This window comes from Danio rerio, chromosome 10 (assembly GCF_052040795.2).
Source record: "Danio rerio strain M-AB ecotype USA chromosome 10, GRCz13ab, whole genome shotgun sequence".
Taxonomy (NCBI): Eukaryota; Metazoa; Chordata; class Actinopteri; order Cypriniformes; family Danionidae; genus Danio; species Danio rerio.
Genome location: NC_141030.1, coordinates 34,409,001 through 34,425,000, shown reverse-complemented (window position 1 = coordinate 34,425,000; position 16,000 = coordinate 34,409,001). Strand labels below are relative to the sequence as shown.

The 16,000-nt window shown below is 30.7% G+C and overlaps 1 protein-coding gene across 6 annotated transcripts in view; it reads left to right on the top strand.

The window, feature by feature from the left end:
* Positions 1–16,000, top strand: part of opcml (opioid binding protein/cell adhesion molecule-like) — a 375,490-nt gene that overhangs the window by 302,715 nt on the left and 56,775 nt on the right.

The following is a 16,000-nucleotide window of genomic DNA, read 5'->3' as shown; positions in this document are numbered from 1 at the left end:
AAGAAAAAAAAAAAAAAGATTTCAAATGTTACAAAAATTATTATTTACTACATAGATAAAAATAAATAAATAAATAAATAAATAAATAAATAAATAAATAAATAAATAAATAAATAAATAAATAAATAAATACATTTAAAAAATACAATAAATAAAAAAAAAAAAAAAAAAAAAAAACACTGCCTCCTTGCCTTCTTCATGTCCAGGGGGCTTTTTTTTTCAGTTTATTTGTGACAGTTTGCATTTTTATTGTAATGTTTATATTATTAGTGTTATTATTTATTATATGCATATTGATATTTGTTGATTTTGAAATTGAAAGATTTTTTCCACCTGTCAGGTTTAGGAGACATATGCACCACCATATGGAGCATAAGAATAGGACGTGTGTTCATAACTAATAATACATTAGTACAGGTTGAACTATGACAAATAAATGCTCTACAATTATTGTTCATAATTAGTTCATGTTAGTAAATACCTTAACAAATGGAACCTTATTTTTAAGTGTGACCGAAATAATAATTATTTATTAAAATATATATTTAAAAAAAACAATATAAGTTATAAGTTGTTAGTTACACACAGTAAACAACAATTAGTTTATTAGTTTTTTTTTTTTTAATAGAATTGAACAAAATGTTGCGCTTTTTGTTCCTGTCACTGATTTTCTGTGGCGTTATTTCTGTGTAGCCATTGAAAATGCAGACAAATTGCCATAGACAGGATTGTCATTAAATAATATATAACATTTTTGCTTGCTTCTATTGTTTACCACCAGGACATCAGGAATACAGTGCATTTCACCTTCACTGATTAATAAAAAGCAAAAAGGAAAGAAAGGCACTAAAAAACTCCAAGAAGAGTGCATAATGACTGAATGAATACGTTTTTCATCTGAACAAATACGTTGATTTCAATCTATGCCAGAAATTACCTTGCAGGAGTCATTTGAGCCACTTTTATAATGGTATATTAAGTTCCTTTTACTGCTTGAAAACTCAAATCATTATACAAAGTGCTATTCAAATTCAAAAGTGCATTAGTCTGTATAAGAAAGAAAGAATTTCACACGAGTCGTTTTTTTTTTATTTACTGATTTAATCAATTTGAGCGAGCTATTCTTTATATTAAAGATCACTCATGGCCATGCGCTGAATTGATAGTACTGAATTATCGCTCGTATCTTGCGAGAGATGACCTAATTTTAGCATGCAAATAAAAAGAAGTGTGAATAATTTTGGTTTAATATACAGTTTTTATATTAATGCCTCATTTCTGATTCATCAGCTGCTCCGAACGTGAGTCTTCATCATTTTCGTTGAATTAGATATTTTGAAACGTGTCACTTTTTCGTTAAAGAAACTGAATCTAGGGCAGTATTTTTTTATTTTGGAAGGGGTTTTGGATCTGACATCAAATAATGTCAAGCAGTCTGAGCACAGCTGAGAGTAAATCCCTCACGTTTACTACTCATTCATGTCTTCCTCCACTCGCAGACTTTCAGGACACTCGCTGCATTTTAATTCATCGCTTAGAATGGAAACCATAGCTGTATACGAGTCGGGCAAGAAAAGGAAAAGATTCTGCCTGCAAAAGAAAAAAAATCACTTTGCAAAGAAAGCAATATAAAAGCCAGTGCAGGGGTGTCATTTAATGTCAGCCAGCTTGCAGGAATAGGACGTTATCTGTGTTGACATTTATGTGTGAGTCCTAATGAAAGAAATAAGACGTGAGGAATGTTTTTTTTTTCTCCTCTGTCAACTTCTGCTGAAACGACAACCTGAATATTAATTTTTTGCTCTGTTGGCATAGCTAAACATTGATTTTCTTCAATCATTGTTTCCTCAAGATGAATCGAGTTAGTTGAGTACTGTATGTTAATAATATTAGATTTTTTATTTGTGGATTTTACATTGGATTAAGTAAAACTTTATTTTGATGGTCTATTTGAGTATTAGTAGACTGTCTGCTTAATATTTGCTGATAATGCTCCTTCATCAGACATTTAACTGACTATAAGAAACTTCACAAGTACATGTCAACTTGCACTAACCATAACCTGAACCTAACAGTCTAATTATAATCTAATGACAATTGGTTGGCATGTAGATGCAATGTAACTTAAATTTAACAAATGGACCATCAAAATAAAGTGTGACTTTGGATTGTTTACAGTTTTTTTTACTATTGTTTTGCCACAAATTTTGGAACACTTGTCAATTCAAATATGTGACAATTCATACCGGTACAAATGTTGAATGAATCGCGATACATGTTTTGAACTGAGGGGGCACTGTGTTTACAGGCAAACTTGCTTTACCTGCGCATGAGCGACAAGCTATAGGTAGGGCAGCCGTTTTTTTTTGTATTACAGAGATTTCTTTATCTTCTATTGTCCATTTTGGTTTTGTAAAGTAGCTGCACAGTCAAAGTGTTAGTTTGTTTATGTTAAAGAGTCTTATTTAGTTTGTATTATTCACTTTTTATTTGGATTTTGTTTTAAAATTCCAATTTTGTTATTGCAGAGACTATTTTATTTTGTAAAAAAAAGAGAGCAGCATTTGAAAAAAAAGGCTCTTCACCTTAAATTTGACTCAATTTTATTAAATAATTGTTACTAAATTGTGAATTGTGATGTTAGTAGCTTGAATTGTAGTGAATTGTGAGTCAGGTGAATTGTTAAATCCCTACTTGTATACAAGTTTTTGAGTTGTATTTGAATTTTGTGTGTAGAGTTTTAAACATTGACATCAGGGTTCTAAAATTTGTAGCAACTCATTTAAAAAAACTTACAAACAAAAAAAAAAAGCTGTAATATTGAGATGTTTCTTTGCAGATGCTGATTTGGAGTAAGCTTTTTTTTTCTCCATTTGACTTATAGTTAAGGTATGGATTTGGGAGGCAGAAACTGATCCTAGATGAGCACTTAGAGCCAGTTTTATCCCAAAGCAGTATTTGGCCTGAACGGTACAGAATATGAAGTAGTTTAGAAAAAGAAACATGATAAAATGTGACCCCGTTATTATATTATATTATATAATATTATATTATATTATATTATATTATATTATATTATATTATATTATATTATATTATATTATATTATATTATATTATATTATATTATTTTATATTATAGGCTAAGTCTCTTTATTAATCTGGGGTCGCCACAGCCGAATGAACCGCCAACACATGAACATTCACTTACGTACACTATGGATAATTTAGCTTTCCAAATTCACCTGTACCGCATGTCTTTGGACTTGTGGGGGAAACTGGAGCACCCAGAGAAAACCCACGCAAACACAGGGAGAACATGCAAACTCCACACAGAAATGCCAACTGACCCAGGCAAGGCTCGAACCAGCGACCTTCTTGCTGTAAGCTGTATGCCACCGCGTCCCAATATTGTATTATTATATTATATTATATTATATTATATTATATTATATTATATTATATTATATTATATTATATTATATTATATTATATTATATTATATTGTTGTGCATTTTACATTTATTTAAAATGCATTTTAGTTTAATTTCTGTTTATTATTATTATTATTTTTTGTTTGTCACATGTCAGTTGACGTTTAATAGTTGTTCTCTAGAATTAATATTAGTTCTTATTTTCACAAAAAACATTTTTTTTCTAGATTTTTCAATAAATAGAAAGATAAATATAAAAAATCATGCATTCTTGTTTTACAGAAATAAAGTGCATTTAAAATAATATTGCAAGTTGTAAAATCTGATCTATACTCTGCAATGGAAAACATATATTTAAACATGTAGCACTATTTAATCATCCTAATTTACGTTTAATAAATTTTTGCGCGCATGAATGCAGCACTGATGAGCAGAAGAGACTTCATTAAAAACATTCAAAATCAATTTGATCTAGTCCTGTATTATTTCGACAATACATGTCCATAATCCACTTCATACTTGTTGGACGTTTTTCTTTCTTTCTTCATTTTATCAGTAGAAAGACTAGAAGAATCCTAGAAGAAACATTAGCACTAGAGGTAGCTCGAGGGTCAGTTGAAAGCAAAACACAATAAATCAGCACCTGTGCCGACTTTCTGCTGCTGGTATGAGCAGTTTCGCCCTAGTCAGAAAACAGTTTTTCAGAATTTGTTGTGGAGGCTTGCTGGGGTTACTGGAGAAAACTTTCAATCACTGCCACAGAACAAGCCTGTGTTCCTCTTAGAGCCGGCTGTAAATTATTTTATTGTATGTCTAACTTGTTTAAAGTGTTCAGCATAAATGAATACACCCTCTGCATATCTCTCTTTTAATTTATTATTATTATTTAATAAACTAACTATATAGAATGCTTTACAACATTATATTTGTGCATATACATAAGATTAGTCAGAATCAAAGTCAAAACTGGAACTAATCTAAAAAAAGAACTTAAAATCATAATACAAAAATTTTTACATCCAACTTTGTACACCTAAAAATATGTTGGGGAAAAATAAGGATATAATAATAAACAGGAAAAATCAAGAGAAACATAAAGATATAACATTTAGTTTAAATTTAGTAGTTAGTTTTGTAAGTTAGTTTGTAGTTTAGTTTTGTAGTTGGTTGTAGTTTATTTATTTATTTATTTATTCATTTAATCATTTATTTCTTTATTTATTTATTTTTTTTTTATTTATATTTTTTTTTTATAAAAACTCATTTTGAATTTAAATGTATTATCTTTCTATTTCATTAAAATATGACCAAAATCATACTTTAATGGATATAAGAGTTTGATTAAACTGTTTTGTTTAAATGCACCAACAGTTTGTGTCTATATTTACTGGGAAATGGATACTATCCTTTTTTAATTTCTTACTTTTTTTAATCATTATGAAATGCTATCAAGCATTTATGAAATAAACAAATATTATAATTTTCTCAAATTCCTATCTAAGAACTTTTAAGTAGATCCTTCATTTTATTTTATAATGTGTCCTCCTATAGATATATTTAATTATGTTTAAAATAATATTGAAGTAATGATGCCGTTTCAAGTAGGAGTGAAGGCTCCGTCAGGACAGTATCTTTGCAAATGCACAGACAAGTGCAATTAAGCAGCTTTTTAAGATGAAAAGTTTTTCTTGGGTTTTCAACTGTGATGACTAAAATAGACACTCACAGGATCAGCCTCCGCTGCTTTTTCTCCAATACTTTATTCAGTTATGAATTATGAGACTGCTTGGTTTGTTGCTCCGTTGGGTCAGATTGCTTTCTAACCTCAACTGAACCACTCCAGAGTTTGTTTCAATTGGCCTGAGACAACTCTATTCACAAGTTTATGTTGTTGTTTTTAATACTGTGGATATACGTAGTTACTGTTTTCATACACACCTATACAAATCAAACTTGTAAAGATAATAGACCACAGGGAGAAAAAAAAATTGTGGTTGCCAGAACTTTTCTGTTAAAAATATGGTAGAAATCACATAAACTGATTTTCTAAATGTGATGGTAAACTACCTTATTTCATTAATTATACACCAGTGTATATTGGTTATATCATTATACACCAGTGTTTTGAAGTACGAGCATCTACACATCATATATTTGTTACACAGACAAAAACACAACCATAAGTGTTTGATAGACCAATGCTCATCACAGATGACTTTTCCCTGGAGCAGAGAAACATAGTGTACTAAGATATAGAAGACCCTCAGTGTAATTCACACTACTGAACACCATCATGGTTATGGTGTTCACATAAAATTTTAATATTGCAATAAACATTATTTATCAATATTAGATGTAATATAACATTCAAATATACATCACTGATGAGGAAAAAAAAAATATCACCGTAACGTCAACAGAAAGGCATAAAAAAAGTATGAAAGCATTTTTTTATTTATTTCAGTGTTGTAAGATTTTATTATTATTATTATTATTATTATTATTATTATTATTATTATTATTATTATTATTTTATTATTATTATTATTATTATTATTATTTTATTATTATTATTATTATTATTATTATTATTATTATTATTATTATTATTATTATTGGCAAAAAGTACTGCATATTGCATTGTTTCTTGCTTGTTTGGCTTTAATTAGAAAAAGAAATGTCCTGTAAAGTTCTGCTAAAAGCATGCCCAGCTTTCTCAGAAAGAGATAAATATGAATGATGCAACATTATTACATGAAAAAATTGCAGTCACGATTGAAAATAATGAACCTCCCATTCAAAATTTTACCATAAAAAATAGAGTTTAATACAAATTAAAATGTATTTGTTGAACCAAGCTTGCTATCTTTCTGTCGGTGGGTTTTATATGACTCACAGTTGAGTATTCTGCATCACAAATGCATTAGTTGAAATTATTAATATAGTAGTTAGGGGTGTGTTGATACAGTCAAGTAACATTTTGATATACATCTCAATACTGATCTCACAATATGTTGATATAATCTCTATAGTATTTGCTTTAAAAGTTTATTATTAATTATTAAGAGTTTACTATTGATGTTATTATCATTACTTCTCAAATATATGATTCATATTGCAGCAAAAACATTATGTGATGTATTACAGTACATGAAGACATTTTTTCGGGTAAATAATAACTATGCAGTTATTTGACACTTGAATAAGACAAGCTCAATGCCGCAAATTATATGTATGTATATATATATACAGTTGAAGTCAGAATTATTACCCCCCCTCCCACCGTTCATTTTTTCCCCCCAATTTTTGTTTAACTGAGAGGTTTTTTTTTTCAACACATTTCAAATAGTTTTCTAATAACTTATTTTTTTATCTTTGCCATGACGACAGTATATAATATTTGACTAGATATTTTTCAAGACACTTCTATACAGCTTAAAGTGACATTTAAAGGCTTAACTAGGTTAATTAGGTTAACTAGGCAGGTTAGGGTAGTAAGGCAAATTATTGTATAACAATGGTTTGTTCTGTAGACTATCAGAAAAAAATATAGCTTAAAGGGGCTAATAATTTTCACCTTAAAATGGTGTTTAAAAAATGAAAAACTGCTTTTATGCTAGCAGAAATCAAACAAATAAGACTTTATCCAGAAGAAAAAAATATTATCAGACATACTGGGAAAATTTCCTTGCTCTGTTAATCACATTTTTAAATCATCAATATATTTTATAATAATTTTTTCCATTTTAAAACAGTGTTATATTAGTAATATTAGTGAATATTCTTAATATTTCTTTACAAATCACACATAATGATAGTGGTAGTTACAATGGTGTGAAAAGGTGTTTACCCTCTGACTAATATCATTTTTTTTTTTTGCATGTTTGTCACATTTTAATGTTCAGATCTCCAAACAAATTTAAATATTAGTCAAATATAGCACAAGTAAACACATCGTATTGCTCTGAAATGAAGGTTTTTATTATTAATGAAATACTTAAAACAAAACTAGTCCTTCAGTGTCACAAACATGCAAAAAAATAAGAAACCAGTAAGGGGCAAACACTTGTTCACATCACTGTGTATGGGATTGGTAGCATAATATTATGTAAGAAACTGTGCTAATGTGTTTTTAATTGACATTCTGTCTCATAATCATAATTTGCATGAAAAGCAATTGCAGTAGTGTTCAAGTCACTTGAAATCTGCAGCTAATTGTATGTATGTGTACATTTGTGGTGAATGCTGTTAAATGTTTTCAGATATTTTTTGATTTTGTTGATGATTTAGTCATCTAAATAACACTTTTCTCCTATAAAGAAGACTTTGCACATTGGACAGATTCCATTGATGGTAAATGCCTCTAATGGAACCATAAATGCCAACAAAGAACCTTTATTTTCATGTACGTACGTCCACTGATTAAAGTAATAAATCATGAGTAATAAGATTGATTCATAAATAAAAATGACATTTAGAAGGTCTTTCTCGTTTACAGTAGAATACTCAACAGCTTTGCAAAAGCATACACATCCTTTTTGACCAGTTTTCAGAAGACCAAACTTAATTAAGCAACATTAGTTGCGTGTTTTTAATTGTGTTAAATACATGCCGCTACCTTATTTAAATGATCGCTCTCAAATTAGCATTTAAAGTCACCATGAAATGGAAGTTAAGATTGTCCTTTTCCCATATTGCGATGAACATCTAATTGAAACAGTCCTGCAATTAGAAAAAGATGCATAATCCCGTCCATTCGGAACTGATTGCCTCTTTGGAAGTTGGGTGTTGCTAACAAAATAAAGCAAGATTAATGCATGAACAAGACACGTGCTTATAGCCACAAACTAAAACATTCCATGTGTCTAGAAATGAAGAAAATTCATGTCATTTGGGGCAAGGAAGGATATGATGTTTGATAAATGATTATTAGGGCAAATACATTTTTACAAAATAGTGAATTGCACAGACACATTATTTATAACAAGTACTACTATATAAGCTAATTTCAAGAGTTCACACTTAGCTGATGATTGATTATGAAGTTTGTTTAGCATGTTGTCCCAAAAGAGAGCCCTGAGCTAATGAGATCCTAAAGCCCAGGGCTTCCTCCCATTTGCAGGGCAAGAGGGGAGTTTAAGCTCAGGTAGACCTTGAGAACTCTCCTGCTTATGTAAGCCTAATGACTAATCAAGAATTGCTTATGGGGAGATATACTGCTGACTAAGAGCTCATCTATGGTGCCAATCTGGTTTTCTCAGTTCACTTATGCCACATGTCTTTAGAATGTGGGAGGATACTGGGGGAAACCCACACAAGCATGGGGAGAACATGCAAACCACGCACAGAAACGGAGACTGGCCTGGTAAAGACTGGTCAGTGATTTTCTTGCTGTGAGGCTACATTGCTAACCACTAAGGTGCCGTGTCCCCCTATCTTGGAAAAGGGAGGAGGAGTAGGGGTGGAAGGGGGGATTCCTTAAGACGAAGATGACAGTGGTAAGAAACACTGGTTATTTATGGTTACTTGTGAATCATCTGTTTGGTGAATCATGTGCGGGAACAACCGTGGTCAGGCATAAGAACGTGATCCTCTTGAAATTAGTAAAAAAAAAAAAAAAAGCGTCACTTAGTTTCATGACAACTTAAAAAAGGAAATATAGCCTTGACACATTTAGCACATTTCATAAGTTTACTTATTTTGAACTGATTTCCTTATTTTGAACACCTTCTTTCATCTCTCTGACACCTTAACTGACTCTGCAGCAGTTTCTGCACATTTGCACAAGACACGTTCTTACGCAAAAAACAAACACACAAAAAACCACATGCCTTTATAAAGTGCACTTCACACAAGTGAGTGGGCTTTACAAACCACCTGAAGAAACATTCTTTACTTCCCTCTCAAAAAACAAAAACAAACAAACAAACAAACTCTTACTCTAGTATTCAATTCTCTGAGCAATTCCTTTGAACATTTAGCACTTCCTGTGTGCACTATTCTCATGATTATTTGCTAAATGTCTCCTCAATTGTAAGTCCCTTTGGAAGAAAGTGTCAGCCGAATGACTAAATGTAAATATAAATGTGATTCCATTGATGCCACTTTACATCTCACAAATGTGAATTTAAATCTCGCACTTTAGATTTCACACCTCACATTTGTAACTTTATATCTTACTATTGTGATTTTATATCTCTCAAATGTGACGCCTCACAATTTTGATTGAACTTAATATCTTACATTTGTGGCTTTTGTATCTAAGTGTTACGTGTACAAATACAACATTATTCATTCGCCATAGTGGAACGTACTGCCAACCATTCCAGCATATGTTTTACACAGCAGATACCCTTTCAGTTGCAACACAGTACTGGGAAACACCCATACACTTTATTACAAATTATTCAATTCAATTCAACTTTATTCTATATCACTTTTACAATGTAGATTGTGTCAGAACAGATTAACGTAGACGTTTTACTAAATAAAAAAATGTGTCAGTCCAGTTTTCAGAGTTAAAGTTCAGTTTAGTTCAGTGTGGTTTAATTTTCACTGCTGAAATATATATATATATATATATATATATATATATATATATATATATATATATATATATATATATATATATATATATATATATATATATAATATATTATATTAGTATATATATAAGTTAAGAGCTAACTTGCTAGCCACCATCCAATATAACATTATATCACATGATTTAGATTTGGTGTCTCATACTTGTGACTTAATATCTCACACTTTAGATTGTCACAACTGTGACTTTCTTACAATTACAGCCTAATATTAATTGTGATTTTATGTCTCACACTTGCAATCCCAAATTGGATATTTTAAATGTGCTAAAGACATACAAGTGCACTACACTTGTTAAACTAATCTTTTAGATTAGCATTTAAAAAGGAGATATTGCCTTAACACATTTTGCATATTTCATCATATCTCCTATTTTGAACAGATTCCATAACCTGTCGAGTTGGCAAGGAAATCCAGCCACTGAAAAATTGCTATCGACAAACATTGGCATGAAAAGACAGAAAAAATGAGACGTCAATACACCAAAGGCAGTTGCACTCCTCTGAGGGTGCAGTACTTTTTTTGGGGTAAACAGAAAATTGCATTTTGAAAGTGCTCATCAAGTTGTTTGAAGAACGTCTTTGAGTGCACTGACATTGAAGATAACTGATTTTCTTTTTCTCAGCCGTCCACGTGCCATAGAAAGTTCAGGGCCTTTAATTTGGCATTGTCAAGATTTGATTGGCATGCTGGCTGCACCGTGGCCTGATATTGTTGTGTTCCTGTTGAATGGCAATCATACTGTTATTGCACTGCATACCATTTGCAGAGGTAGAGCTGTCACAGCCAACAAAGAAAGCATTGTAAGGACAAAATCTGATTTTTTTTTTTTTTTTGCCGCTTTTAGCTTGTTACTGAGCATGTGCGCTGAAGATACAAATATATCAACACTTCCATGAGTAAACATGTCTCTTCCAGTGCCTGGTGGTGTGTGTTAAACCATGCCATGCACTCGTACGCTGAGCGACATTCTTACACCTTTAATGATAATTGAATTAGACGGATCTGCAGTTACACGATGCAGCAATGAAAATTGTGTTTTCAAGTGGCCAGCTGTTGTCGTTGTTTGCGGTTCTTCATTCGCAGCATATGGCAGACTGGATTTGTCCCCTACAGATGACATTGCACCATTTGGCACTTTAGAAAATGGATTTGCACTCATCACGTGCAGTTTGCAAGCACCCACAGGCTGCCGGTGTCAGTGGGAATATCCCAGTCTAATGGGTTTAATTCGGGGGGCTCCTGTTGTACTTGGCGGCTTTTCATGCGCTCTTGTGGAACTCGAGAAAAACAGAGCTTTTCGGAGGAACGTGTGAATTTCAGACAGTTGCACGAGTGCTGATAGTATTTCTACTGAGAAATTGGATAAATAAATGCAACTGTATATCAGATGTGAATTTCTATTTTACAGTTTTGATTTTATATCTAATTTTACAGACTTGATTTCTTACAAATGCAGAGTAGTATCTTCAGAATTTAGATTTGTTTCCTCATATTTGTGACTTTATATATTAGTGTTTTGAACATATAAACATAGACATCACCCATTTACTATATAACTGAAGGTTAACTATGTTTACATATAGTAACTTTAACTGTTAAAAGCTTATTCATTCATTCATTTTTCTCCGGCCTAGTTCTGATATTTGTCAATCACACTATGGAATTTGCATTTCAGATCAATGCTCAATTACAGCGGAAGCAAAGGCTCTATATTTAGCTTTGGAACACATTGAAAATGCTGAAGAACACAATTTTTTTTTTTCTGACTTAAAATCCTGTCCACAAACATTGAATTCTTTTAAACTGGAGCATCCTATTATTATTGACATTTTTATCAAAGTAAATTAACTACAGAGAAAGTTTTATAATATGGTTTCTGCTGGATCCCTGGACATTATTTGGAAATGAGCAAGCCGACAAAGTTGCCAAAACAGCCCTTACAGGAAAGCTGAGTGCAAAATCCCATCTTCAGGTCACTAATAAAAGGCTATATTTAAACACATGGCAAACAGAATGGAATCAATGCTCATAAAATACAATTTTTGAAATCCAGCCAGAAATAGGAGAAAATCAAATTTATTTTTCACCTGTTTTTTTCTTTTCTTTTCTTTTCTTTTCTTTTTTTTTTTTTTTTTTTACCTCAAGACGTGATGAGATTATTTATAGAAGATGGACACACAAGACTTACACATGAACATTTACTTAAAGGAAAAGAACCACCAAAATGTCAATATTGCAAAAGAAACCAAACTGTTTAACATATTATTGTTGAATGCCCTAATTTTAATGTTATCAGACAACAAATTTTAAATGTGAATCCTTCTAAAACTGTACAATTTTTATCAAAAGTAAACCTTAAAAAAACAGTTTTAGGTTTTTATCGTATATATCATTATTATTATTATTTATGTTTTTTACCTTGTGTATTATTTATTGCTGTTGGTGAATTTTAATTGTTAAAATCTATTTTATAACTATAGAAAAGTGGTATTTATAAAATGTGGTAAACTTGATCTGTTTTTTGTTTTGTTTTGCCTCGACATAGCAGCTGAAATGGCAATAAACCCAAAATTATCTCTCTCTGGCTTAGTCCCACAGCAGAATAAACTGTCAGCTGAGCCAGTGTCGCCCTTAAAAGCTATTAGTTTAAGAGTAAATAATTAAAGTTATTAGCAAATAATGAAGTTATGTAAACTAAAAACCCTAACTTTTAAGAATTTGAGTATAATGCAGTTTTTGGAACAATAATAATTGTGAAAAACGCTATACAAATAAACTTGAATTGAATTGAATGGAATGATTTTAAATATCTCACAAATGCAACGGATCACACAATTTAGATTTTGTATCTTATTTGACAAATCTCTGACCTATCTCTTAAATGTGACCTGCTTAGTCGCAGCTTGATATAATTTGTGATTTTGTGTCCCAAAAGTGTAGCTAGCTTGTCATAAATGTGTTATTTTTGTCAATTTTATTTCTCTTTTATCTCTGTTTTTGAATTGGTGAGGGTAATTGGCATACACATTGTAAATAAATTCAGACCAGTTACAAGTGCTAATAATATTTCAACTACTACTGAATATTTTATCAAATTTATAAGACTATATCAAATGTCAGTTTCTGTGTCACAGTTTTGCTTTCATATATATTATTAGAGACTTCATTTATCACAAATGCAATTTTTTCATATCACAATTTTTAATTATTGTCTCAAATTTGTGACTTTAAATCTTAGTGTTGTGATATTATATTTCATAAATATGACAATATCTCACAATGTTTACTTATTATCTTGGTAATGGACTTTTACTATTTTACTGTTGCAATTTTATGTCTCACATATAAAATATTATATCACACAATTTAGATTTTGTGTCTCATATTTGACTTAGTATCTTTTATCTAAAGAAAAAGTGACTTTCTTACAGTAACAGCATAATATCAATTATGATTTTGTGTCTCAAAATTGTAACCTAGCATGTCATACATGTCATTATTGTCAATTGTGTTTCTCAGAGATCTGTTGTTATCTCTGTTTTTGCATTGCAAAGGGTAATTACCATACAAAATATGAATAAATTCAGATAAATGCACTGAACTTCCGAATAATTTGTAAAATAGATACAACATTAAATCAAATGTGAATTTGTAAATCGCAGTTTAGACTCCCTATCTCATATTTGTGACTTTACATCTTAGTGTTGTGGTTTTATATCTTACAAATATAACAATATCTCACAATGTTGACTTATGTCACAGTAATAGTATTTTACGATCTTACTGTTGTGATTTTGTCTCACAATTGTAACATTTTATCACACAATTTAGATTGTTATTATTTTATCTAAAAAAAAAAAGAAAGAAAACTCTTACCGTTAATGCGTGATATCAGTTGTGATTTTTGCGTCTCAAAATTCTAACCTAGCATGTTATACATGTCATTTTTGTCAGTTGTATTTCTCTTAGATATTTTATTTCTGTTTTTGCCTTGGTAACCATACAAAATTTTATATCCTATTTTGAAGGCTTAATTCCTCACAATTTTTTTTTTTTATCTTACAATTTTGATTTATCATCTCGTATTTGTGACTAGTGCTGTATCTTATGAAAATGACAAAATCTCACAATTTTTACTTATTATTTCAAAAAAATGGACTTTTAGTTTTTTATTGTTCTAATTTTGTCTCACAAATGCATCATTATATCACACAATGTAGAATTTGTATCTCCTATTTGACTTATCTCACAATTATTATTATTATCATTTCATCTATATAAGGTGACTTTACAGTTACAGTGTAATATTAATTATATTTTGTGTCTCAAATTTGTTACTACATTATTTGTTAATCATGGTTAAAATTTGCAGGCATAAACAAGGTCTAGATCTGTACGGCCTAAGCAGTTTTGAGCCTTAAGGCTAAAATTGTGAATGCTGACACCATGAACCTAGCTGCTTTCATGCCCACTTAAACATCAGTCTGTTAGTTATAAACACTGCCTCAGTGTACGAAAATACAATGTTAATGACCTTAAAGCTCACAATTGTAACTTTCTATATTACAAATGCAATTAAATCACACAGTTGTTACTTCAAATTTACAATTATGATTTTATGTTTCTCAAATGCAACTTTGTCTTAGAGCTGATTTTATATTGCAATATTGCCATCTTATTAGTCACAAATCCAACTTTTTTATCTCACATTTTTAATCAAAAATTTAGATTAATAGGTTGCAATTGCAACTTTATATTTCACACATCTGGTCTGATATCAGTCTGATATCTCACAATTGAGATGTTTATCTAATTTCAAACATCTATCTCACAAATGCGATGCAGTAGGTAGTGCTGTCGCCTCACAATAGAAGGTCGCTGGTTTGAGCCTCGGCTGGGTCAGTTGGTGTTTCTGTGTAAGGTTTGCATGTTCTACCTGCGTTTGCGTGGGTTTCTTTCGGGTGCTACGGTTTCCCCCAAAGTCCAAAGACATGTGGTACAGGTGAATTGGGTTGGCTAAATTGTCCCTAGTGAATGAGTGTGTATGGATGTTGCTGGAAGGGTATCCGCTGCGTAAAACATATGCATTTATAAGTTGGTGGTTCATTCCGTTGTGGCGACCTCAGATTAATAAAGGGACTAAGTCGAAATGAAGAAATGAATGAATGAATGAATCTCACAAATGCTGATTTGTATCTCACGGTTTTGATTTGGTATCCCGTAATTGTGACAATTTCATAATATTGTGGTTTTATATCTTACAAAAGAAACACTATCTTACAGTTTTGATGGAACAATATTTCTCAATTCTGGAATTTTATTTTAGTGTTGTGATTTTTGTATCCCGCAAATATAACATTGCACCACACAGTTTGTATTGTATATCTCATATAATAATAATAATAATAATAATAATAATAATAACTTATCATTTACATTTTTTTCTCACAAATTTTACTTTCTTAAAGTTACAATTCAATATCAAATGTAAATGTATGTCTTATACAATATCTGATATCTCACAATTTTTATTTCATATATCATATTTGTGAATATATTTTACTTTTGTGATTTTAATCTCACAAATGCAACATTATAGCAAACAATTGAGACTTTGTATCATCTCTTTTTCTTTTCTTAATTACTCACTATTTAGATCTCACAAATCTCTTGCAAAGTTTTTATTTTCTCATTGACTTGACATGGGCATTGCACAATAATAATACATAAATGTGCAATATTAGCCAAACATCTATTTTGCATCTGCAGTCAGTAATTAATTATTAATCAATACATAAAAAATACAAGCTTCAAAAAAAGATCTGTTTGTTACCCATCTAACTGAGACACATGTGCAACTGTCAGACAAAATAATAAATCAAATTAAATCTGCAGCCAAAGCAGTATAAAAGAAGTAAAAGTAGCATTAATCATTCAATCAGCACACAACCAACCAAGCTA